General features: G+C 40.2%; 1 pseudogene; it reads left to right on the forward strand.

Annotated features, from left to right (window-relative positions):
* Positions 1-2,515: 2,515 nt before the first annotated feature.
* Positions 2,516-3,790, forward strand: LOC782058 (dnaJ homolog subfamily A member 2-like; annotated as a pseudogene).
* The last annotated feature ends 22,688 nt before the right edge of the window (positions 3,791-26,478 follow it).

Below are 26,478 nucleotides of genomic sequence, written 5' to 3' on the forward strand. Positions count from 1 at the left end.
TCAAGGTGGACTGTAAAAAGTCAAAGATGCTTATTGTAAGCACAAGAGTAACCACTAAAATAATGAAATGAAGAAGTATAGCTAGTAAGTCAAGAGGAAGTACACTTGAATTAGTAAAACTACTGGATTAATTTTTTTAAAAGTAAGAAATAAAGGAGATCCAACCAGTCCATTCTGAAGGAGATCAGCCCTGGGATTTCTTTGGAAGGAATGATGCTAAAGCTGAAACTCCAGTACTTAGGCTACTTCATGCGAAGAGTTGACTCATTGGAAAAGACTGATGCTGGAAGGGATTGGGGGCAGGAGGAGAAGGGGACAACAGAGGATGAGATGGCTGGATGGCATCAGTGACTCGATGGATGTGAGTCTGAGTGAACTCTGGGAGTTGGGGATGGACAGGGAGGCCTGGCATGCTGAGATTCATGGGGTCGCAAAGAGTCGGACATGACTGAGCGACTGAACTGAACTGAACTGAATGGAAGAAATAAAGAATAAAGAATTGGTAGACAAAATAGAAAACATATCAAAGTGGTATTTAACTTAAGTAATTAAATGTTTAACAGGTAAAATATTTAATGTTTAATTAAATGTTTAACTTAAATAATTAAATGTTATGGTCAAAGCACTCCAATTAAAATGCAGAGGGAGTTCCATGGTGGTCCAGTGGCTAAGACTCTGCACTCTCAATGCAGGGGGCCTAGTTTCGATATCTGCTCAGAAAACTAGATTCCATATGCCACAACTAAGAGTTTATATGCCACAACTAAAGATCCTATGTGCTGGGAGACATTGTCCAACCAAATAAATAAATAGATATTTTAAAAATAATAATAAATAAAATACAGACATCATAAGATTTGATTTAAAAAAGACCCCAAACAAAAATAAAACAAAAGCCACAACTGAATCCAGATACATGTTACCTACAAATACGCACTTGACATATAAAGACACTGTTAGGAAAAATATACTATGCAAACATCAAACAAAAGAAAGTTGAAGTGGACTTAATATCAGAAATGGGATTCAGGAAAAGAAATAATATCAAGTATAAAGATGGATATTAAAAAAAAAATAAATAAAGATGGATATTTTATAATGATAATGGTTTTGATTTATCAAGGAGACATATTGACAATAGCAATCATTTCACTATATACAGTTAACTCCTGAACAATATAGATTTGAACTGTGCAGTCCGTCTATACCCAGATTTTTTTCAATAAACATAGTACCTAGATTTTCATTTTCTAGATTTCTAAATTAACTAAGGGTGGGGGAAATTTTGTGTTCAATTAGAGCTCACAACATTGTGAAATCAAAAGAACAAGGGTTTGAGTCCTAATTCTATCCAAACTGTTTCATCTTCCTGCCCTTGGTTGCATCGTTTATCAATTCCTTTGTTTTTTCTTTTTTTAAACACTACTTATTTATTTATTTTTGGCTGTGCTGAGTTGTGGCAAGCAGGGGCTACTCTCTAGTTGCGGTGCTCGGGATCTAGAATGGGTGGGCTGAGTAGCTGTGGCTTCCAGGCTCCAGAGCATGGGCTCAGTAATTGTGGAGCATGAGGTTAGTTACTCTGTGGCATGTGGGATCTTCCCAGAGCAGAGATCGAACCTGTGTCTCCTATATTGGTAGGGTGATTTTTTTTTTTTTACCAGTGAAGCCCAGTTCGTTTGTTTGTTTGTTTTTAATTTTATTTTATTTTTAAACTTTACAATATTGTATTAGTTTTGCCAAATATCGAAATGAATCCACCACAGGTATACATGTGTTCCCCATCCTGAACCCTCCTCCCTCCTCCCTCCCCATACCATCCCTCTGGATCGTCCCAGTGCACCAGCCCCAAGCATCCAGTATCGTGCATCAAACCTGGACTGGCAACTCGTTTCATACATGATATTATACATGTTTCAATGCCATTCTCCCAAATCTTCCCACCCTCTCCCTCTCCAACAGAATCCATAAGACTGTTCTATACATTAGTGTCTCTTTTGCTGTCTCGTACACAGGGTTATTGTTACCATCTTTCTCAATTCCATATATATGCATTAGTATACTGTATTGGTGTTTTTCTTTCTGGCTTACTTCACTCTGTACAATAGGCTCCAGTTTCATCCACCTCATTAGACCTGATTCAAATGTATTCTTTTTAACGGCTGAGTAATACTCCATTGTGTATATGTACCACAGCTTTCTTATCCATTCATCTGCTGATGTACATCTAGGTTGCTTCCATGTCCTGGCTATTATAAACAGTGCTGCGATGAACATTGGGGTACACGTGTCTCTTTCCCTTCTGGTTTCCTCAGTGTGTATGCCCAGCAGTGGGATTGCTGGGTCATAAGGCAGTTCTATTTCCAGTTTTTTAAGGAATCTCCACACTGTTCTCCATAGTGGCTGTACTAGTTTGCATTCCCACCAATTTTTGAAGCAATGAAAGTAGTACCTGGGCTCCACCTGTGCCGCCGCCACCTCTGCCGCTGCTTAGGGCCCGGCTCCACTCCTCCTCCTTCTCCGCCTTCTTTCCTGAGCGCTGCCCGGCCAGCCGCCATGGCGAACGTGGCCGACATGAAACTGTAGGACATCCTGGGCGTCCCGCCTGGCACCAGCGAGAACGAGCTGAAGAAGGCATACAGAAAGTTAGCCGAAGAATACCATCCTGATAAGAATCCAAATGCTGGTGACAAATTCAAAGAAATAAGTTTTGCATATGAAGTACTATCAAATCCTGAGAAGTGCAAACTATATGACAGATATGGAGAACAAGGTCTTCGGGAAGGTACTGGTGGAGGTGGTGGCATGGACGATATTTCCTCTTACATCTTTGGTAGAGGATTATTTAGCTTCATGGGTAATCAGAGCAGAAGTCGAAATGGCAGAAGAGAAGACATGATGCACCCACTCAAAGTATCTTTAGAAGACCTGTATAATGGCAGGACAACCAAACTACAACTTAGCAAGAATGTACTCTGTAGAGCATGCAGTGGCCAAGGTGGGAAGTCTGGAGCTGTTCAGAAGTGTAGTGCTTGTCGGGGTCGAGGTTTACGCATCATGATCAGACAGCTGGCTCCAGGGATGGTACAGCAGATGCAGTCTGTGTGTTCTGACTGTGATGGAGAAGGAGAGGTAATTAATGAAAAGGACCACTGTAAAAAATGTGAAGGGAGGAAAGTGATGAAAGAAGTCAAGATTCTTGAAGTCCACTTAGACAAAGGCATGAAACATGGACAGAGAATTACATTTACTGGGGAAGCAGACCAGGCCCCAGGAGTGGAACCAGGAGACATTGTTCTTTTGCTACAAGAAAAAGAGCATGAGGTGTTCCAGAGAGATGGGAATGATTTGCACATGACATATAAGATAGGACTTGCTGAAGCTCTTTGAGGATTTCAGTTCCCATTTAAGCACCTTGATGGACGTCAGATTGTGGTGAAATACCCCCCGGCAAAGTAATTGAACCAGGATGTGTTCGTGTAGTTCGAGGTGAAGGAATGCTACAATATCGTAATCCCTTTGAAAAAGGTGATCTTTACATAAAGTTTGATGTGCAGTTTCCTGAAAACAACTAGATCAACCCAGATAAACTTTCTGAATTAGAAGATCTTCTGCCATTTAGACCAGAAGTTCCAAATGTTATTGGAGACACTGAGGAAGTAGAGCTTCAAGAATTTGATAGCACTCGGGGCTCAGGAGGCAGCCAGGCGCATGAAGCCTATAATGATAGCTCTGATGAAGAAAGCAGTAGCCATCATGGACCAGGAGTGCAATGTGCCGGTCAGTAAACTCTGCAAACAAATTGCACAGGTGGATTTTCTTTCCACATTGGCCTGGTTTGTTTTCCGCAATCCAGCTGGAGCGTCTGGTCAACCCAGATGAACTGATGGACATCTGTTGGTCTATGTGTAACTTTTAAAATTGGTATAGTATCTACAGAGTGTATAATTTAAACTAACCACAAAGCTTTCCATCTTCATTTCGACTGTTCTATAGCAGAATAAAGCACTTGAAAGGAAACAAGACTCCCTTTCACACATGGGTTATAAGTTTCAGTCCTGATATCTGTGCTTGATTTTTATCAGTTTTGTGTAGATTTTATGTTTCATATTTTAAATTCAATTCCCACATTGTAAAGTTTGTGTACAGTTCGTCCTGAAGCTTTGTGTTTGGCTGCACCTGCATAAGCTGCTACAAATAGAATAAAGAATTTCATAGCCTGTGTCTATCATTTAGATGCATGGGAAAATGGGCTTTGCACACAATAGGTTTGGAGCTGACTGGGAACAATGGAAAAAATATCATTAGGTGAGCTGTGGTTGTAAAGTTTTGGGCGGGGTGGGGGGCATTTCTTTTTCTTTCTTTCTTTCTCCCCCGCCCCCACCTGTTTTTTTTTTTTTTTTTCTTTTTTTTACCATCTTGTGAAAGGCTTCTGGAGCTGAATAATAAAAAGCAGTTGGTGTAAATTAAAAAAAAAAAAGTAGTACTTGGATTTTTGACTGCTTGGGGTTAGCTCCCCCAACATCCAAATTGTTCAAGGGTCAACTGTATATGTTTATTAAATCGTCATGTTGTATACCTTAAGCATATAATTTTTATTAAAAATCAATCCAGAAAAAGAAGACAGACAATATTAAATATATGCATATCTAATAACAAAGGTTTTTAAATAATTAAATAAAAATGGATAAAACTGAAAGTACAGGTAGATTACGAGTATAGTTACAGATTTTAATATTCCTCAGTAATCATACAACAGGTAGACAAACCATCTTAATTGATGTTTATAGAACATAGCACCCAACTACAGTAGAATAAACATTTTTAAGTGAACATAAAACATTCACCTAGATCATACTCTGGGCCCTAAAATAGGTCTCAATAAATTCAAGAGGCTTGAAATCATATGAAGAATATTCTTTCACTGCAACAGAAACAAACCAGAATTAATAACAGAAAGTTAGCTGGGAAATCCCCAAATATTGGGAAATTAAACCACACAGTTAAAAATACACTATGGGTCAAAAAAGAAATCACAAGGGAAACTAGAAGATATTTTGAACTGAAATAAAAATGAAAACACAACATAAAATTCATGGGATGAGGCTAAAACAATGCTTAGAGGGAAATTTATAGCATTAAATGATTATATGAGTAAAAAGTTCTTAAATCAATTATCTAAATTTCTGCCTTTTGAAGCAAGAAAAATAAAAGTAAATTAAACTTGAAGTAAATTGAAAAAAAATAATAAAGATGTAAGGAAACCAAAAAGTTTAAAATGGACAAATAAAGAAAAAGCTATGAAGCCAATAGCTGGTTCTCTGAATACATCAATAAAATTGATAAGCCTGAAGTTTATTCGCCTGGAACTTCCCCAGTGTTAATGCTGAATGTTCCAGATTTCAGGATCCATTCAGGTTTGAATGAACTGGCACAGTTGGTCACTCTGCGGTACACAGATTGATCAGGAAGTAGAAAAAGAAGGTGCAAATTAACAACATCAAGAATGAGACATATTTAATCTGTGTAATTCTTTTTGGGACACTTACTTGGCCTTTTCAGAATGATCAGCAGCACCCCTGGTCTCTACCCACTAGATTCCAGCAACATCCTAAATTTGTGACAAATGATGACATCTCTAGTCATTCGTACATGTCCCCTGGATGGGCAAAATGACCCTCACTTGAGAACCACTGATCTGATCCACATGGGTCAACTGATTAGCAACAGCAGTACCAATGTAATTCAATGGGGAAAAATACACTGTTGAATAAAGTGTGCTGCAACAATCATATCCTTACAGAGAGAAATGAATCTTTCACTATATAAAAAATTGCCTTTAGATGGATTATCTACCTAAACATAAGAGCTAAAATTATGACACTATCTGTAAGAAAACACAAGAGAAAATCTTTGTGGTTTTGGGTGAGCCAAAGCTTTTTTGGATCACTTAATAATACATTGAGCATCATCAAAATAAAAGGTCTGCTTTTCAAAGAAATTGTTAAGAAAATGAAAAACAAGCCATAGTCTGAGAGAAAATACCTGCAAAAAATAACTTGTTTTGGAACATACAAAGAAATTTTTGCTGTTTTTGTTACCACTGAACCACTAGGGAAGCCTATAAAGAAAGTTTACAACTCAATAAAAGAAAAACAACCCAGTGAAATTTAGCAAAAGATTTCAACAATCACTTTACCAAAGTAAATATGTAAATGCTAAATGAAAGCCCATAAAAAGAGTCTCAACATCATTAGTCATCAGAGAAATTAAAACCAAAATGAAGTATAGGTATATAGATACTCATCAAAATGGCTACATTATTTTTAGATGAAATAAACTAAAAATATCTGACAGTGCCAAGTGTTGACAGGTTTGTAGAGCAGCTGGAACTCTCATAAAATGCTGATAGGTATACAAAGTGGTACAGCCTCTTTGGGAAACATTTGACAGTTTCCTATGACATTAAATACCACTTACCATATAACCCAGCAGTTCTAGTCCTGGCTATCTTCACAAGAGAAATGAAAACATGCTCACACAATGGCTTACAGGCAAATATTTACAGCAGCATTATCATAACTGCCAAAAGGTGGAAACAGCCTAAAAGTCCACCACTGGTGAGTGAATAAACAGACTGTGGTAGATCCATACAACAGAGTACCACTCAGCAATAGAAGGAAACAAACTGCTAATACCTAGAGTAACATAGATGAATCTCAGAAACATTTTGTTGAACGTAAAAGTCGGACACAGTAGACTCCATCTGACGTAGTCTTCTACCTGCATTCTAGACTTACATGGATTCTAGATTTCTGTCATTAAGGGGACAGAAATCAGGTAAATGTTTCTAGATGCTAACAGTGGAGGAGGGAGTTGATTGCAAAGGGGTGTAAGGGAACTTCGGGGGACGATGGAACTGCTGAGGACGATGCGACTGTCAGCAACCAGGCAGCAGCACACGGTGACAAGAGGAATAACAGTCCTTGTGCTTAGAGGGGCACTCAGGTGGCAACTCCACATGGTGGCGGCAGCAGCAGCAGCCGCAACAGCTCTTCATGGAGGGCTCACACTAGGCCTGGCAGTGTGATAAGCCCTTTAGATGCACTATCCCATTCAATCTTCAAAATAAACATCTGGGGTGAATTCTACAGCTTCCCATTTTTACACATGAGGGAACTGAGCCCTGGAGAGTTTGTGACATGTCCAAAGTCACTCCACTGGTCAGCGGGTATGACTGATCCCCAAATATGAGCTGTAAATCATGGATTGTCCTGCTTCCTGCATGGAGTGCTGTTTTAACTCTTACTTCTCTGTGACTGTGTTGCACAATGATATAATACCTATATTTTTCATCCCAACATGACCTTTTGCAATATAAACCTGTGTGGTTATGCCACATGAACGATTAGAGCATTTCAGCCTAAATCGAGAGTCCCTGAATTAACCCTTTCTTGGCCAATAAGGAAGAAACACTTGGGAGTCTTTCTGTGTGTTGCAGGCCGTATTTTCTGCAAGCAGTTACTAAGACAGAATTTGGGGTGATATCTAGAAAAGAAAGGGTAAGAAAGCAGGATTGGGTGAAGGGACCAGTCAAACCATAATGTCGACCCAACAAAATCCTGGCAAACTCAGTGGGGCTCCCTGACGTGAGTGTTGCCCAGCGGACTGGCCCACATTGAGCCAGAATGGCCATGCTTTTTGTCTCCCTGCCTCATTCAGTCACTGATTTAGGGTTGTCCCAAGAAGGATGTGACCTTGGGCAAGGCTACTCTCTACAGCAGAGGCAGTCCTGAGATGCTGACTGCTCAAGTTTGCCTCTATCCTGCAGCTGGTGAGCATCCTTGGGTTTGCACCTGGGCATGTACCGCTGAGCCCATGGTCTGGTGCTGCTTTCAGAATGCTTCCCCATGGCACTGCCATGTTACTGAGTTATCCCAAGTCCTCCCAAGAGTTTTTCTTTTTCAATGCACATACTAATACTTGAAAAAATAAAATCCAGAAAGCATTGTCTTAGCAAACTTGATTGGCTGGTTTAAAACAAAAACCTGTGGCTAATTCATGTTAATGTATGGCAAAAACCACCACAATATTGTAAACTAATTAGCCTCCAATTAAAACAAATTACTTTTTAAAATCGCTTAACATAATGTTGATCTTTTGCTTGTAATTAAGTGTTTCTTTTGGAGAAGGCAATGGCACCCCCACTCCAGTACTCTTGCCTGGAAAATCCCATGGACGGAGGAGCCTGGTGGGCTGCAGTCTATGGGCTTGCTAAGAGTCGGACACGACTGAGCGACTTCACTTTTTCACTTTTCACTTTCATGCCTTGGAGAAGGAAATGGCAACCCACTCCAGTGTTCTTGCCTGGAGAATCCCAGGGACAACAGAGCCTGGTGGGCTGCCGTCTGTGGGGTTGCACAGAGTCGGACACTACAGAAGCGACTTAGCAGCAGTAGCAGCATCAGCAAGTGTTTCTTTTATCAGATCAGATCAGATCAGATCAGTGGCTCAGTCGTGTCCAACTCTTTGCAACCCCATGAACCGCAGCACACCAGGCCTCCTTGTCCATCACCAACTCCCGGAGTTCACTGAGACTCACGTCCATCGAGTCAGTGATGCCATCCAGCCATCTCATCCTCTGTCATCCCCTTCTCCTCTTGCCCCCAATCCCTCCCAGCATCAGAGTCTTTTCCAATGAGTCAACTCTTTGCATGAGGTGGCCAAAGTACTGGAGTTTCAGCTTTAGCATCATTTCTTCCAAAGAAATTCCAGGGCTGATCTCCTTCAGAATGGACTGCTTGGATCTCCTTGCAGTCCAAGGGACTCTCAAGAGTCTTCTCCAACACCACACTTCAAAAGCATCAATTCTTCATGCTCAGTCTTCTTCACAGTCCAACTCTCACATCCATACATGACCACAGGAAAAACCATAGCCTTGAATAGACGAACCTTTGTTGGCAAAGTAATGTCTCTGCTTTTGAATATGCTATCTAGGTTGGTCATAACTTTCCTTCCAAGGAGTAAGCGTCTTTTAATTTCATGGCTGCAGTCACCACCTGCAGTGATTTGGGAGCCCAGAAAAATAAAGTCTGACACTGTTTCCACTGTTTCCCCATCTATTTCCCACGAAGTGATGGGACCAGATGCCATGATCTTCGTTTTCTGAATGTTGAGCTTTAAGCCAAGTTTTTCACTCTCCACTTTCACTTTCATCAAGAGGCTTTTGAGTTCCTCTTCACTTTCTGCCATAAGGGTGGTGTCATCTGCATATCTGAGGTTATTGATATTTCTCCCGGCAATCTTGATTCCAGCTTGTGTTTCTTCCAGTCCAGCATTTCTCATGATGTACTCTGCATAGAAGTTAAATAAGCAGGGTGACAATATACATCCTTGACGAACTCCTTTTCCTATTTGGAACCAGTCTGTTGTTCCATGTCCAGTTCTCACTGTTGCTTCCTGACCTGCATACAAGTTTCTCAAGAGGCAGATCAGGTGGTCTGGTATTCCCATCTCTTTCAGAATTTTTCAGTTTATTGTGATCCACACAGTCAAAGGCTTTGGCATAGTCAATAAAGCAGAAATAGATGCTTTTCTGGAACTCTCTTGCTTTTTCCATGATCCAGCGAATGTTGGTAATTTGATCTCTGGTTCCTCTGCCTTTTCTAAAACCAGCTTGAACATCAGGAAGTTCACAGTTCACATATTGCTGAAGCCTGGCTTGGAGAATTTTGAGCGTTACTTTACTAGCATGTGAGATGAGTGCAATTGTGCGGTAGTTTGAGCATTCTTTGGCATTGTCTTTCTTTGGGGTTGGAATGAAAACTGACCTTTTCCAGTCTTGTGACCACTGCTGAGTTTTCCAAATTTGCTGGCATATTGAGTGCAGCACTTTCACAGCATCATCTTTCAGGATTTGGAATAGCTCAACTGGAATTCCATCACCTCCACTAGCTTTGTTCATAGTGATGCTTTCTAAGGCCCACTTGACTTCACATTCCAGGATGTCTGGCTCTAGGTCAGTGATCACACCATCATGATTATCTGGGTCATGAAGATCTTTTTTGTACAGTTCTTCTGTGTATTCTTGCCATCTCTTCTTAATATCTTCTGCTTCTGTTAGGTCCATACCATTTCTGTCCTTTATCGAACCCATCTTTGCATGAAATGTTTCTTTGGTATCTCTGATTTTCTTGAAGAGATCCCTAGTCTTTCCCATTCTGTTGTTTTCCTCTATTTCTTTGCACTGATCGCTGAAGAAGGCTTTCTTATCTCTTTTTGCTATTGTTTGGAACTCTGCATTCAGATGTTTATATCTTTCCTTTTCTCCTTTGCTTTTCACTTCTCTTCTTTTCACAGCTATTTGTAAGGCCTCCCCAGACAGCCATTTTGCTTTTTTGCATTTCTATTCCATGGGGATGGTCTTGATCCCTGTCTCCTGTACAATGTCACGAACCTCATTCCATAGTTCATCAGGTACTCTATCTATCAGATCTAGTCCCTTAAATCTATTTCTCACTTCCACTGTATAATCATAAGGGATTTGATTTAGGTCATACCTGAATGGTCTAGTGGTTTTCCCTACTTTCTTCAATTTAAGTCTGAATTTGGCAATAAGGATTTCATGGTCTGAGCCACAGTCAGCTCCTGGTCTTGTTTTTGCTGACTGTAGAGAGCTTCTCCATCTTTGGTTGCAAAGAATATAATCAAGCTGATTTCAGTGTTGACCATCTAGTGATGTCCATGTATAGAGTCTTCTCTTGTGTTGTTGGAAGAGGGTGTTTGTTATGACCAGTGCATTTTCTTGGCAAAACTCTATTAGCCTTTGCCCTGCTTCATTCCGTTTTCCAAGGCCAAATTTGCCTGTTACTCCAGGTGTTTCTTGACTTCCTACTTTTGCATTCCAGCCCCCTATAATGAAAAGGACATCTTTTTTTGGTGTTCGTTCTAAAAGGTCTTGTAGGTCTTCATAGAACCGTTCAACTTCAGCTTCTTCAGCATTACTGGTTGGGGCATAGACTTGGATTACTGTGATATTGAATGGTTTGCCTTGGAAACAAACAGAGATCATTCTGTCATTTTTGAGATTGCATCCAAGTACTGCATTTCGGACTCTTTTGTTGACCATGATGGCCACTCCATTTCTTCTGAGGGATTCCTGTCCACAGAAGTAGATATAATGGTCATCTGAGTTAAATTCACCCATTTCAGTCCCTTTCAGTTTGCTGATTCCTAGAATGTCGACATTCACTCTTGCCATCTCTTGTTTGACCACTTCCAATTTGCCTTGATTCATGGACCTGACATTCCAGGTTCCTATGCAATATTGCTCTTTACAGCATCGGACCTTGCTTCTATCACCAGTCACATCCACAGCTGGGTATTGTTTTTGCTTTGGCTCCATCCCTTCATTCTTTCTGGAGTTATTTCTCCACTGATCTCCAGTAGCATATTGGGCACCTACTAACCTGAGGAGTTTCTCTTTCAGTATCCTATCATTTTGCCTTTTCATACTGTTCATGGGGTTCTCAAGGCAAGAATACTGAAGTGGTTTGCCATTCCCTTCTCCAGTGGGCCACATTCTGTCAAATCTCTCCACCATGACCCACCTGTCTTGGGTTGCCCCACGGGCATGGCTTAGTTTCATTGAGTTAGACAAGGCTGTGGTCCTAGTGTGATTAGATTGACTAGTTTTCTGTGAGTATGGTTTCAGTGTGTTTGCCCTCTGATGCCCTCTTGCAACACCTACCTTCTTACTTGGGTTTCTCTTACTTTGAGCATGGGGTATCTCTTCATGGCTGCTCCAGCAAAGCGCAGCCATTGCTCCTTACCTTGGACGAGGGGTATCTCCTCACTGCCGCCCTTCCTGACCTTCAACGTGGGATAGCTCCTCTAGGCCCTCCTGCGCCCGTGCATCCACGGCTCCTTGGACGTGGGGTTGGTCTTCCTGGCCACCGCCCCTGGCCTCGGGCGTGGGGTTGCTTCTCCTAGCTGCCGCCCTTGGCCTCTGGCTTGGGGCGTGGGGTATCTCCTCCCTGCCGCCGCCCCTGACCTCGGACGTGGGGTAACTCCTCTCGTCGCAGCCCCTGACCTCAGACGCTGGGTATCTCCTCTCGGCCGCCCCCCCTGACCTCGGACGCGGGGTAGCTCCTCTCGGCCGTTCCTGCACCATTGCAGTCTGGTACTGTCGGCCGCTGCCCCTAACCTCGGACGCGGGGTAGCTCCTCTTGGCCGTCACCCTTCGGGCATGGGGTCCTCCCAGCTTATGCCCCTGACCTCGGACGTGGGGTGGCTCCTCTCGGCCGTGCGCTTTAGCGCGCCCGTCGCAGCCGCCTGCACTATACCTTTTATCAGTATCATTCATTTATTCATTTAAAGTGGAGCAACATATATACACTGCCATATGTAAAATAGATAGCTAGTGGGAGCCTGCTGTGTAGTATAGGGAGCTCAGCTTGGTGCTCTGGGATGACTTAGATGGGTGGGATGGGGGAGGATGGAAGGAGGTCCAAGAGGAAGAGGATATATGCATACATAATAACTGATTCACTTTGTTGTACAGCAAAAACCAACACAACATTGTAAAACAGTTACACTCCAATAAAAATGTAAAATGTATGGTCACACTTACGTACTAGGCACTCTCTTGGTTATTGAAGATACGAAAACATACACAATATGCTAAGAATAAATAAATAATGGAAAAGACAAGCTTCTTATTCTTCAGGAGCCTAAAATTTACCACATGAGGACAGCAGGGAATCAAGTAACAGTAGAACAGTGTGCTGCCTGCTTTATGGAGAAAAGGTGGAGAAGGTTTTCAGTATCTGAGCTGGGCCTTGAAGATGAACGACTGGAGCTGAATGGTCAGGGATGGAAAGACATCCTTGGTGAAACTGGGAACAGAAATGAAGTCAGAAGTGGGAGTAGTCCAGTGAGGACTGTGTAGCATAGGATTGGCAGGCTGAGGGGAAGGGAGCCTCAAATGCTGGTTGGGATGAACTGTGAGCTTCTTTGAACACCATGCCAACAAGGCTGGAGGAATCATACGAAAGCCCAGGACCCACCAAGGCAAATCCACTCTTGTGACTGGACAATTCAGTGTGTCTTTCTTTCCAGATGCATGGGGCTTCTTTTTTTTTTGTCTTTGGTTTGAGCCTTGTCTCCATGTAGGTTTCAGGATTTTCGATTTACTTTCAAGCTCATTGTGGGCTCCCCTAATAGCTCAGCTGGTAAAAAATCCACCTGCATTGTAGGAGACCCTGGTTCAATTCCTGGGTTGGGAAGATCTTCCAGAGAAGGGGTAGGCTATCCACTCCAGTATTCTTGGGCTTCCCTGGTGGCTCAGCTGGTAAAGAATCTGCCCACAATGCAGGAAACCTGCGTTCAGTCCCTGGGTTGGGAAGATCCCCTGGAGAAGGGAAAGGCTACCTACCTACTCCAGTATTCTGACCTGGAGTATTTTCCCAACTGTATTCTCCATGGTCTTAAAGAGTCAGATACGACTGAACGACTTTCACTTTTAACCTCATTGTATTCTTATTCGCCCATGTTATTTCTGACCATAGCTTCTAAAAACATGTTCTCCTATCCCTTTAGTCAAGCAAGTTGGGGAGATCAGGACATATTAGTAACAGCGAGACCTTGAACTGATGTCAGTACCACAACAGAAACACCATTCCCCTGCGGACGGCAAGTGAGCACACCCACACCTCGGGCACCTCCTCTGCTGTTGAAAGAAAAATAAAAGGAAAACATTGTTGTTTAGTGTTTTACGTCTTTGTTTTCTTTTGAAGTTTCTGCTCCATCTTTGTGGCCACTTTCAATAGGACTAGATTCAGATACTTTATTTTCACACAATCCCCTAGAATTCAAAGAGGAATGTAACAGATTCACTTAATTGCTTGAAAACCCAACTCTGAATCACAAAGCTGATTTACATATAAAACAGGAATTAGCAAATGTTTTCTGAGCCAGTAAATGTTTTAAAGACATTCTGATGAGTCAGTGTTTAACCTTTTCTCACATAAATAGGACAAAAGATCTTTGTCATGTTTTCTCTTAAGTAAATATATTTTAAAACTGTGCCTCCATGGTGTTTCAATTTTCTTTTCAGTTGTCACTATGAAGGGACAAGGCAGCTGGAATGAAGGATAACACATTACACCCCTACTCTGAATTTCCTGCCTTTTGTTTTCTTGGATCGTAGCCTTAATGTTGTTTAAATAGTGCTGTGTATATTTAATTTCCTTTTTCTCTCCACAAAAACCAAACAATTTTTTAAAAAATCACCCCATCTTTCACGGTGGGTTATAAAAGTGTTCTTGAGCTAAAATTGAACTGGTCTCTTATTTAAACATATAAATATATACTTAGGTACTTTAATCCACTGTAATTTATTTTATTGATTGAGTGCTTGGGTAGAAATGTATTTGTACACATTTTATCCATGTCATGTGCTTTGCATTTAAAGATAACACTGCTGATAGTGACTGCTAATTGGGCAAAGAACATGTATCTTCCAAGGTACATGTACACAAAGTCTGTTCTTTGCTGTTTTGCAGACTATGTTATTTGTGACTCTCCCTCTTCAACTCAAATCCTCCCCAAAGAGTGAAAGATACATGGAGTTAGAAGGATATTTAGATATTATTTAGCCCAACTACCCAAAGGAAGCAGGTACCCACTATGCTCTGGCCTCATCTTATAACTTTCAGAGAGAAGACATTCACCTGTATAGAAAGGTAGCCCATTTCATTGTCATTCATTTCTAAGTATTAAAAAATTATTCCTAAGTCAAAATTTTCTTTCCTCTAACTTCCTGTCATTTATAGTGCCCTTTCAGTTCAGTTCAGTTGCTCAGTCGTGTCCAACTCTTTGCGACCCCATGAATCATAGCACGCCAGGCCTCCCTGTCCATCACCAACTCCTGGAGTTTACCCAAACCCATGTCCATTGAGTCAGTGATGCCATCCAACCATCTTATCCTCTGTCGTGACCTTCTCCTCCTGCCTTCAATCTTTCCCAGCATCAGAGTCTTTTCAAATGAGTCAGTTCTTCACATCAGGTGGCCAAAGTATTGGAGTTTCAGCTTCAACATCAGTCCTTCCAATGAACACGAAGACTGATCTCCTTTAGGATGGACTGGTTGGATCTCCTTGCAGTCCAAGGGAGTCTCAAGACTCTTCTCCAACACCACAGTTCAAAAGCATCAATTCTTCAGTGCTCAGCTTTCTTTACAGTCCAACTCTCACATCCATACATGACCACTGGAAAAACCATAGCTTTGACTAGGTGGACCTTTGTTGACAAAGGTCTCTGCTTTTCAATATGCTGTCTAGGTTGGTCATAACTTTCCTTCCAAGGAGCAAGCGTCTTTTAATTTCATGGCTGCAGTCACCATCTGCAGTGACTTGGGAGCCCAAAAAAATAATGTCTGACACTGTTTCCACTGTTTCCCCATCTATTTGCCATGAAGTGATGGGACCAGATGCCATGGTCTTCGTTTTCTGAATGTTGAGCTTTAAGCCAACTTTTTCACTCTCCTCTTTCACTTTCATCAAGAAGCTCTTTAGTGCCCCTTAGACCCAAACAAAATATGCACAGGGAAGTTTTCAGAAGACGATTCTTACATCTCCTCTTTTCTTCAGATGAAAATTTCTCATTTCCTTCAGCAGTTTCCTACTATCTTGACAACTGACTCTCAACACACATCAATTTGTCAACTTTTTTCTTTTGAGTAGTTCTCTTTTTAAATGAAGTAGAGTTGATTTACATTATTATGTTAGTACCTGAATATATATATATATTAATATATATTAATATTATAATATAATATAATATATATATAATATATATAATATAATATAATATATATATTAATGATTCAATATTTTATACATCAGGAAAACTAGACAGCTATATGTAAAATCATGAATTTAGAATATTTCCTCACATCATATACAAAAATAAAGTCAAAATGGGCTAAAGACATAAATGTAAGACCTGAAACCATAAAACTCCTAGAAAAGAACATGGGCAGAATGCACTTTGACATAAATCATAGCAATATATTGTGTTGCCTCTGAAGGCAAAGGAAACAAAAGCAAATATAATCAAACCGGAGCTAATTAAACTTAAAAGCTTTTGCACAGCAAAGGAAACCATCAACAAAATTAAAAGGCAACCTACTGAATGGGAAAAATTATTTGCAAATGATATGACTGATAAGAGGTTAATATCCAACATATATGAACAGCTCATACAACTCAACATCAATAAAACAAACAACCCATTTAAAAAATGAACAGAAGAATTGAATAGACATTTTCCCAAAGAAGACAAATGGCCAATAGGCACATGAAAATATATGCAACATCACTAATTATTAGATAAATGCAGATCAAAGCTACAATGAGATATTATATCACCTCACATCTGTCAGAATGGCTATCAATAGAATTTTACAAACAGGGCTCTCCTGGGGGCTCAGTGGTAAAGAATCTGCCTGCCAATGCAGGAGACACAGGCTCAATCCCTGATTCAGGAAGATCCCACATGCCTTGGAGAAACTAAGGCCATGGGCTCACAACTATTGAGCCCAGGAGCCTGAACTACTGAGCTCACAGTGACGTTACTGAAGCCAGCATGCCCTAGAGCCTGTGCTTCACAAGAGAAGCCACTGCAATGAGAAGCCCAAGCACCACAGCTAGAGAGTAGATCCCACTCGCTGCACATAGAGAAAAAGTCCGCACAGCAACAAAGACCCAGCACAGCCAAAAATAAATAAATACAGAAAATTACTTTTAAAAAGTCTACAGATAATAAATGCAAGCTTATGCAGAAAAGAGAATTCTTGTACACTGTTGGTGGGAATGTACATTGGTGCAACCACTATGGAAAACAGCATGGGAGTGCCTCAAAAAAACTAAAAAATGAACTACCACATGATCCAGCAATTCCACTCCAGGGTATCTATCTGAAAAAAAAAAAAAAATGGAAACACTGCTTTGAAAAGATACAAGCACCCCAATGTTCATAGCAGCATTATTTATCATAGCCAAGATATAGAAGCAACCTAAGTGTTCACCAACAGACAAATGGATAAAGAAAATGTGGTACATACATATACATGATAGAATATTATTCAGCCATAAAAAGAATTCAGTTCTGCCATTTGCAACAACATAGGTGAACCTAGAGAATATTCGGTCTAGAGAATGAAATAAGTAAGATGAGAAAGACAAATACTGTATGTTATCACTTATATGTTAAAACTCCTCATGTGGCCTGAGGAGTGATATGGACAGATAGAGAGGAATCTACATGTCCCCCTTTTTTCTTCCTTCCTGTAATATGGCCTTACTATTGACTTGCCAATTCTTGCCTTATACTTTCAAAGGTTTTTTTTTTTCCCCCATAAAAGTTAAGTCATATCTATTTATAGATTTAGTATTTGTTCATTTGACTTTTGGAACTAAAATGTAGGATTTTGCATTTAAATCTTATCTTGTTTTTTTTTTTTTCTTTTCTTTTCATTATACTGGAGGGTTTTTTATTTCATTTTGTTTTTGCTAATTCTGTCAACAAACAGTTTTCTCTTCAAGCTTATTTTCAGTTGAAAACCTACCGAACATATAATCTAGATCTTTATTTAAGCTTTTGATGAAAACATTGTGTAGTATAGGTCTCAATATGGAACACGTTGACAAGCCATTAAAAACTCTTTCCCCTTCCCAAGTTTGTATCAGTTCATTAATTAACACCCTGATCCTTCAACCAGCTGTCACTGGTCTAATTTCTGCTTTGTTCAAAAGATATGAGAAACTTGTTAAATGCCTTACTCAAACTATGCTATGTCTAAGCAGCACTTTCTTGACATACAATTTAATAACCCAATCAAGAGTGGATTAGATGCCCTTCTATGGCTTCAACAGCAGACTATACTTACTAGTGCAGCCTGGAAGGTATAGTAAGTCCCCTACATATGAGCAAGTTCCATTCCAAGCATGGAATCCAATTTGTAAATCCAATTTGTTCTTAAGCCCAACAAAGTTAGACACAATTGGTTATATAATACTGTACCACAATAGGTTTATAATACTTTTCACACAAATAGTACATTAAAAAACACAAAAAAATAAAGGAAACATTTTTAATCTTACAGTACAGTACCTTGAAAAGTACGGTAGTACCAGCTACATCATCATTGCTTTTATGCTCACTTCCGGACATCCTCGGCTTGAGATAAAGACATTGTACTACTGTTCTCTGTATAGTACTGTACGATAAGGTACACAAAAGCATAACCACTGGTAGAGGATGCACGCAAGTGACAATGTAAGCCAGATACATGAACCAACTTACATGACTGGACATGCAAACACATGCGTACATCTTTGAAAGTCCACAGCTTGAAGGTTCATACTATAATGGGGTATAAAATAGATACTGGTTAAATTAGTGAGTAAATGAAGAGTGGCATAATGGAATACAACAGAAGAATCAGTTTCCTCGTGTGTGTGTGTGCTTAGTCGCTTCAGTCATGTCAGACTCTTTGCACCCCTATGGACTGTAGCCTGCCAGGCTCCTCTGTCCGTGGGATTCCCCAAGCAAGAATACTGGAGAGGGTTGCCATGCCCTCCTCCAGGGGATCTTCCTGACACAGGGGGTCAAACCTGAGTCTCTCATGTCTCCTGCATAGGCAGGCAGGTTCTTTACCACTAGTGCCACCTGGGAAGCCCCCTGTTCCTCACCAGTCTGACCTATTCTTGATGACAAGGGAAGTATGGAACCTACCTTTGCCCAGTGGTAGCTGGGTGGTGGTGGTAGTGGTGGCTAATAAATGTGGAGACCATTTCCTAGTGTGGGAAGAAAGGAAGAACATGGTGTGAATAGCAACTGGTTGCTGAGGGGCCGCAAATGATGAGCTCCATATTTTCTGTGACACAGGCAATGATGATAACTTCTGAGAGGGTTAAATAAGGAGCTTGAGTGGAGTAGTTGAGGGGATATCCAGAGGAAGCATACCAGGATCAGTGTGAAGATGATTGGTGGATGCAAGACAGGAGCTTATTATTCAGTTTTCAACGTGTATTCATCAAGTACCTACGTGCCAGGTACTACCATTTGAGGATAGAGCAAAAAACACACCAGATATTTTTCCGCTTTACCAAAGCTAACATTTTAGTGGGAGAGACAATTAAGCCAACCAATATGCACCACGTTGATAGGTTAAGTGTTATGAATGAAGTTAGCAGGGTGATAATACTATATACAGACTAGGAGACAGAAGAGAAGGCTATTTGGATAAGAGTGGTCAGGAAACCATCACTTAAGTAATATTTGATGTTATGTGGCAGCCTGGATGGGAAGGGAGTTTGGGGGTGAATGGATACATGTATATGTATAGCTGAGTCCCCTTGCTGTTCACCTGAAACAATCACAACATTGTTAATGGGCAATAAAACGTTTTTTAAAAAGTAACATTCAAGTTAAATCCTGGAGCTGGGGAAGGGCAGTGGTGTTCTGATAAACTGGCTCTCAAAAAGAGAAGAAAAAGAGGAAAGAAAGCTCTAACAACAACAAAAAATCCCTCTGATTTGTAGTTTTGCTGTTTTTCATAGTGTAACTACACCACCCCCAGTTTCCAGATACCAGCATGACATCACTAAATGCGGAGCAGGGAAGAAAGGTACACTTTTGATTCTGGCAAGCCTGTAGAAGCCCTTTCCAGCACACCACCAGAAGAATGTTCCAATGAAAGAAGAGCATTTGAAAAAGGAACTGCAGCAGGAAGGAGTTCAGGGTGACCAGGGACAGGAAGTGGGGAGGGAGAGGAGTGTGGAAAGCCAGAGGCTGGCAAATGCCAGCTTTCCCATGTAAGGAGTTGGATCTCATTCTAAATGAAATGGAACAAGATCTGATTTACATTTTAAAAGGACTGTTCGCATTGTTATGTGGAGAATGAGTTAGAATAGGAACAAAAATAGAAGTAGGTAGCCAGTTAAGAGTTATTGAAGTTGTCCAAGCAAGAATTCGGATGAGGGCAGTGGAAATAAAAGAAGCGGATATGTTTGGGACATATTTTGGAAAGAGAAGGTAGTAGAACTTACTGGTAGATTAGATGTGACAGTTCAGAGAAGGGAACATTCAAAATAATTCCTAGGTAATCTTGACCAACTGGGAGGTTTCTATTGCCACTTATTGAGCTGTGGAAGATTGGAGGGAAAAATGGATTTCAGTTCAGGAAATTAGTTTGAGATACAGAATAGGTATCCAGGTGAAAATGTCAAGTAAGCATTTGGACATAGAGTTCTGGAACTAAGGAGAAAGACTGGGGATGGAGATATAAATTTGCCTGTCACCTCATCAGATAGCACTTGAACCATGTGACTGGTGGGGATTACATAGACAGAGTATATTAACAGAAAAAAGATCAACCCCTGAGAAACTTAACCAACTAGTGGCCAGCTAGAAAAAGAGAATTTAGCAAAGGAGATCAGACAAAGTGATCAAGAGAGAAATAGATCATTATGCTGTCAGAGAAGTCTGGAGGAGAAAGTATTTCAAGGAGGAAGTAGTCAACTCTGTTGAAGTCTGTTGAAAGTTCATGTAACATGAAGACAGTGACGTGCCCACAGGATGAAGCAACATGGAGGTCCTGGGTGGCCTTGATGAGAGATATTTCAGGGTCAGATGATGCAGAATGAATCAGGGCAACACCACCAACTCTGACATGGCAAAGCAGAATTTGGCTCAGTCTGCCCCATCCCAGAGTTAGTCACTCCTCTGAACAAGTTGGTACAGCTGTCTGGAGAAGAAAGCAAGAGGCTGACAATCAGTCTCAGTATTACCCACTAAATAGCTGCATGATTCCAATAAGCCAAGTAACCTCTCTAGACCTTCATGTTCTCATCAGTAAAATTAAATGCTCTGAAATTCTACTTATTCATTTATCATTCAGCAAATATGTATAAAATGATTCTATGCCAGTCCTGAATAAGAAAAGACCAGTTCCTGCCCTTGAACAATTGTCTCTAATTTACTGACTTGTACTTTATACAATTCTTGTGTCTGTTATGTGGCTTACCTCCCCTACAACATGGTAGGGTCCTTGAGGCTGTATTTTTCTCAACTTGGTGTCCTCCACAGGGCCTAATACAATGCTTGGCACATACTGTGCACTTAAGGTCAAGGTCATTAATATGTTATACTCTTAAAAAGAATTTTTATGATTTTCCAATTCATGTACAAATCCTTGCCATTTATTAGTTGGCCAAATTACTTAATCTCTCTGGGCGCTGATTTCTTTAACTGTAAAATGGGATAATAACAGTATCTATATCATAATAGACTATAAAAATGTGATATGTGTTCATGGTGGAAAGTTCAGAAAAATCAGAATTTATTAAAAGGTGAACTAAATTACTCATGACTTCACAACTAGATGTAACTAACGCAAGTATCTTGATGTATGCCTTCACACTCTTCTCTTGACATGGTGCAAAGATTATATCCTGAACTCAAGTGGCTCAAAGAGCCATTACGCATGATGGTGCTTGTATTGGAAATATTGTGTAGAGCTCTTTTATTAAATTAATAAAATTAATTAATTAACTAAACTTTTTTTTCCCTTCATGCAAAATAGAGTGAAATTACTTTCACTGTTTCCCAAAATGTATATATTAAAAGCTACCAGTTATTGAGTCTTTGCAGTTTGAATGTTAAGCATTTTGTATGCATTATCCTACTGACTTATACTGAGGAGGAAAATGAGAGTCAGAGAACATGGCATTACTATTGATCATCAGTATCCAATTCTACTCTCTTTCTGGACACATGTGAGTAGCTATTCTCTGCCATGCTGATATTAGTTGTGGCCATATCTACTTTGGTCAGTGAAGCACCAACAGCAGTGATGTGAGTTACTGCTGGATAGGAACACTTCATTCCTGATGCTTAACTCACCACCAGTCTTTCCTCTGTCATGGTCATCGTGGAAACCAGCGTGGATGTGGAGAGTTAATGTTGAGCCATCCTAAGCAGAACAGCTGTGCCAGAGAGTTGCCAGACCTGTGTCAGTCTTTGCTTGAGCAAGAATTAAAGCTTTCTTGTTTGAAGCCATTGAAATGCTGAGATTGTTTGTTACCACAGCATAGCTTGGCCAATCCTGACTAAGGCAGAGAGCTTAAAAAACTCCCCAAGGTCTCAGAGCTTGTAAGTAGAACGGCCAGGATTTGAGCTCAGATCTGTATGAAGCCCATGTTCAACAGTTTATGTAAGAATAGTTAGGCAAAGATTTTGTGAGAAATAGAGAGTGAGCAGCAGAGAGTGAAGCTACTATAGTAGTTACTGTCATCAGCTTTCTTGTTTCACCTTGAATATGGTCATGATAGTGTCATCTTTGAAGTTGTATGGCGTTTCTCCAGATCTGCACGTTTGGAAACAAGTAAGCAAAACAGAATAACTTTACCAGTTATGGTAAAATGTATGTTTTCAACATCATGAGAGGATCAGGAAAAGTCATGTTAAATTTGTGAAGCAAAGAGAGTTGGTGAAGCAAAGTTTGAAGACAGGAAACATTTAAATTAAATCATATTCATTAAAATCCTTTACCCAGCAAGCAGTTTCAACGATACACCCTTCACTGGAACCTCTGGGAAGCCACTCTAAGCCTCTTTGGGATACAAAGATGATAAAATTGATAAGTAGAGCAATTAATAAAAGTTTTAAAGACAGAAATTGCTGAGTACTCAGCCAAGTTGAGTGGGAAAAAGAGGGTGAAACAAGAAGGATACAAAAGCACTCATACTTTTCAGACCATACAAATTGTTAAGATGGTATAAAGCCCTATATGTTATGAAGAACTAAGATAGGGACTCCCGAACTTGCGGAGAGCGTCCTGCGCCAACTGCCAGAATCGGATTGCTGGGGCATTCCTAAAACTGTGGCAAAAACCACATGGTTAGCTTTTGTCAATTTCATCCTTCATAGTGGAAGACATTACATTTGAATATGGCTCCTAATTTATTCAAAGAAAATAAAGATAGTATCTTCTTAGTGCCTCTAACCCATCAGCACAACCCAACCAAAGTAGCCAATTCTTAAAGTCAGAACATTAATAAAAAGGAAAAGCAATCTCTTTCTTGGGTCAGTAGACAAAGAAGAAAATAGCTCCAACTGCCTATTTTCTTACTCTTCCAGCCCTGATCCCAAGACAGGATGTTATCATGGTCCTTAGGGGTGGGTGACAAATGAGGTGCTAATGGATCCTTTGGACTGAAATTCAGATGCATGTGGGTCTTTGCCAAAGCTCTCGTCCAGGGAGAACCAAAGGAACGGGATTGGGTCTTGGTGCATCATTTAAACAGAATGAATGTAGCATCAACTGCAGTAACCTGGGCTGAGACCAGGTTCTGGCATCTTCTAGGGCTCCTCATCAGCTCCTTTGATGAGAAACAGGCTTACTTTTCATGAGGCTGTGTCCACCGTGGCTATTACATCAGAATCTGAGGTTTCATCAGTGCTGGCTTGATTGCCTTATCTAATATGAGATATTTATATTTAAGATTCACCATTAAAGCATTTGTATGGTCAAGTTGTACAGAGCATTATAAAGCTGTCTGCAATTCTTGGCATCCTAAACTAGCACATACTCAAATATGTGCCTAACATACTCAAATAAACCTAACATATTCAAAATAATGCTCACTCCACCTTTTCTCAATGGAACATAATCACAATGTTTCATAAGAAATTCCTCACCAAAAAAAAAAAAAAAAAAAAAGAAATTCCTCACAGTGAAAAGGTGTTTTTGCCATCTTGATGGAGTTTCCTTCTGTGCAAGTAAAAATATTTCACTCCTTCACCAGCCCTTCATGTGTGCGTGTGTGCTGAGTCGCTTCCATTGTGTCCGACTCTTTGAGGCCCCACGGAGGGGAGGCTGACCTTAGGTAACAGGCACCCCTCCTCCAGTATAACAAGACAAGGAGAAGCAAATGGGTCACTGGTTAGGCAGGTAACTCACCACTGTTCTGTCTGCAATCTGAATGGGGCCACCATTGCACACTTTCAGCCTCTTTCACTTCCACAGGGACAAATTCTCTGCCATCCAGGCTGCTGCCAAGCCCTGAATGAAAAAACTACCAAAAAGTGTGTCCTTACCCAGAGTGTCAGCATTCCTAGTTAGGCTTTTCCTGTCTGGATTTGCCATGGTAAAACATGCTTAAGAAGCATGTTTGGTTTCCTCTTCAGAAAATGCTTTCTCCATCATTGCCACCTCATGACAAGCTCTAGCTCTGCTTTGAGCCATGTGTTCAAGGGGTTTAGGTACAGACTTGCAGGATAAGTTAAAGAAAGAAAGCTGGGAATGCACTCTCCATACTTACCAAAGTTCTTTTAAGGAGAGCTATCTCTCCCAAGATATGTATTAATTACAAAGGAAAATACAAAAATTTTGAAAATTTTTGAAAAATTTTATAAAATTTTGCAGTAGAAAAATGTGGTAGACACCTCTTAACCCATTGATCAAGGTTAACAATTACCAGTAATGAGATATATTGACTTCATGTACTTCCTGATATGATGAACCCAGAAGTGTACATCATTCTTAAGATATTCATGCCAAAAATTGCCTACCACAGTCTAATCATGAGAAGGCATCAAACCAACTCAAATGAAGAGCCATTCTGCATAAACCTGGCCAATAGCCTTCAAAAGAGTTGAGGCTGTTCAAATGTCCTTCAATGGACGAACGCTTAAATAAACTAGGGGACATTGTACAATGGAGCACGCAGTAAGGCAAATGAACAAACAATTGATAAATGAAACAACTTGGATGGACCTCAAGGGAATTTTGCTGAGTGAAAAAAAGCAATTTTGAGAGGTCGCATTCTATAAGAGTCTATTTATATGGCATTCTTGAAATGACAGAACTATAGATATAGAGAACAGATTCATGTTTGCTAGGGGTTAGGGGGTGGGAAAGGAAGGGAGTAAAGGCAACTCCCTCCTTGGGTACCATGAGGGATCCTTATGACAGAACTGTTTTTGATGGCCACACAAAACCACCCATGATAAAACTGAATAGAATTAAACATACATGCATATATATACACACATATATACACAAGTCTGTGTAAAACTGATGAAACCTGAATAAAGCCCATGGATTGTACAATGTCTATTTCCTGGTCATGTTTTTGTGCTCTAATTATGCAAAGTGCTACTACTGAGGGAAATCAGGTCAAGTGTTACAGGGATCTCTCTGTATTGTTAATATTTCTTACAATTGTATGTGAATCTATAGTTACCTCAAGAAGTTTTTAAAAGTATATTAAGGTTGTAAAAGTCAAGGAAAGACTTATTAGAGGTTCCAGATTAGAGGAACCTAAGGAGTCATGATAATTAAATGCAATATGGGAGCCTGGATTTGATGCTGAACCAGAGAAAGTACTAGTGTGGGATGAAGTCTGTAGTTTGGTTCATTGTACTATGCCGATGTTCATTTCTTAGCTTATGTCAATGTATGATTATTATATAAGATACAAGAGTAGGGGATGCTAGATGAAGAAAACTCTCCACTATTTTTGCAACATTTTCTCTAAGTTTAAAATAATTTCAAAATTTTTTAAAAAGTTTAAAAGGTTTGTAAAGAAAAGTTTCTTTTATCCTAATCAGAAATCTAACAGCCTTTTAAACATAAATTGGAAAGTTAGCAAACTAGAGGACAGAAAATAATAAAGGGAAAACAAAATACGCATGTAATTTCTTAATAGTCTTACAGTAAGTTTCTTCACATTTAAGACCATTTATAGCGGCTGCTAATATAATTTAAAAATCCTACAGTTTAACTATCACATCGATATTACTTTTCTATTATATGAACCTCTACAGTCCACTCTGTTACATTTGCCTGATCTGATAATCTTTGTTTTTTAGAGCAACTTTCTCCACTGATGATTGTTCTGTGAGCAAGCCATCTCCTGCTCCCCTCACTTGCCATTCGTGGTGGAGACCATAGCTGGGTGGAGACCCCAAGGCCACTTTGGTTCCAAAGAACCCATCCGGGCTGCCTCAAACATAGAGGAGTGACCCATCATGACTCAACACACTTCTCAATACAACTGGTTGGAATAAGATAGATTTCTTCACATCCATGATCTCAGTATCACACTTTCAAGGCCAAGGAACTCAGAAGACAGAACAACCCACCAGCAGTGTGCACTCTGCAGACTTATTCTCCAGGCTCAGCTTCTGCCATGTTCTTAGGCTGAACCATCCAAAGAGCCAGGTTTTGCTATGTGTAGACTTTTTTTGCCTTCCTCTAAATAAGTATTTTTCCAAGCATGGAATTCAGAGGAGAGGTCAATTTTTCTGCATGGGAATCTGCCTGGTTTCTTTTTATGGTCATTTCTATATCTAGAAGGTCCCAGGTCTAGGATGGCATGGAACATTCTGGTGACGCTCCTCTGAGCAAGT

Source organism: Bos taurus, chromosome 3 (assembly GCF_002263795.3).
Source record: "Bos taurus isolate L1 Dominette 01449 registration number 42190680 breed Hereford chromosome 3, ARS-UCD2.0, whole genome shotgun sequence".
NCBI lineage: Eukaryota > Metazoa > Chordata > Mammalia > Artiodactyla > Bovidae > Bos > Bos taurus.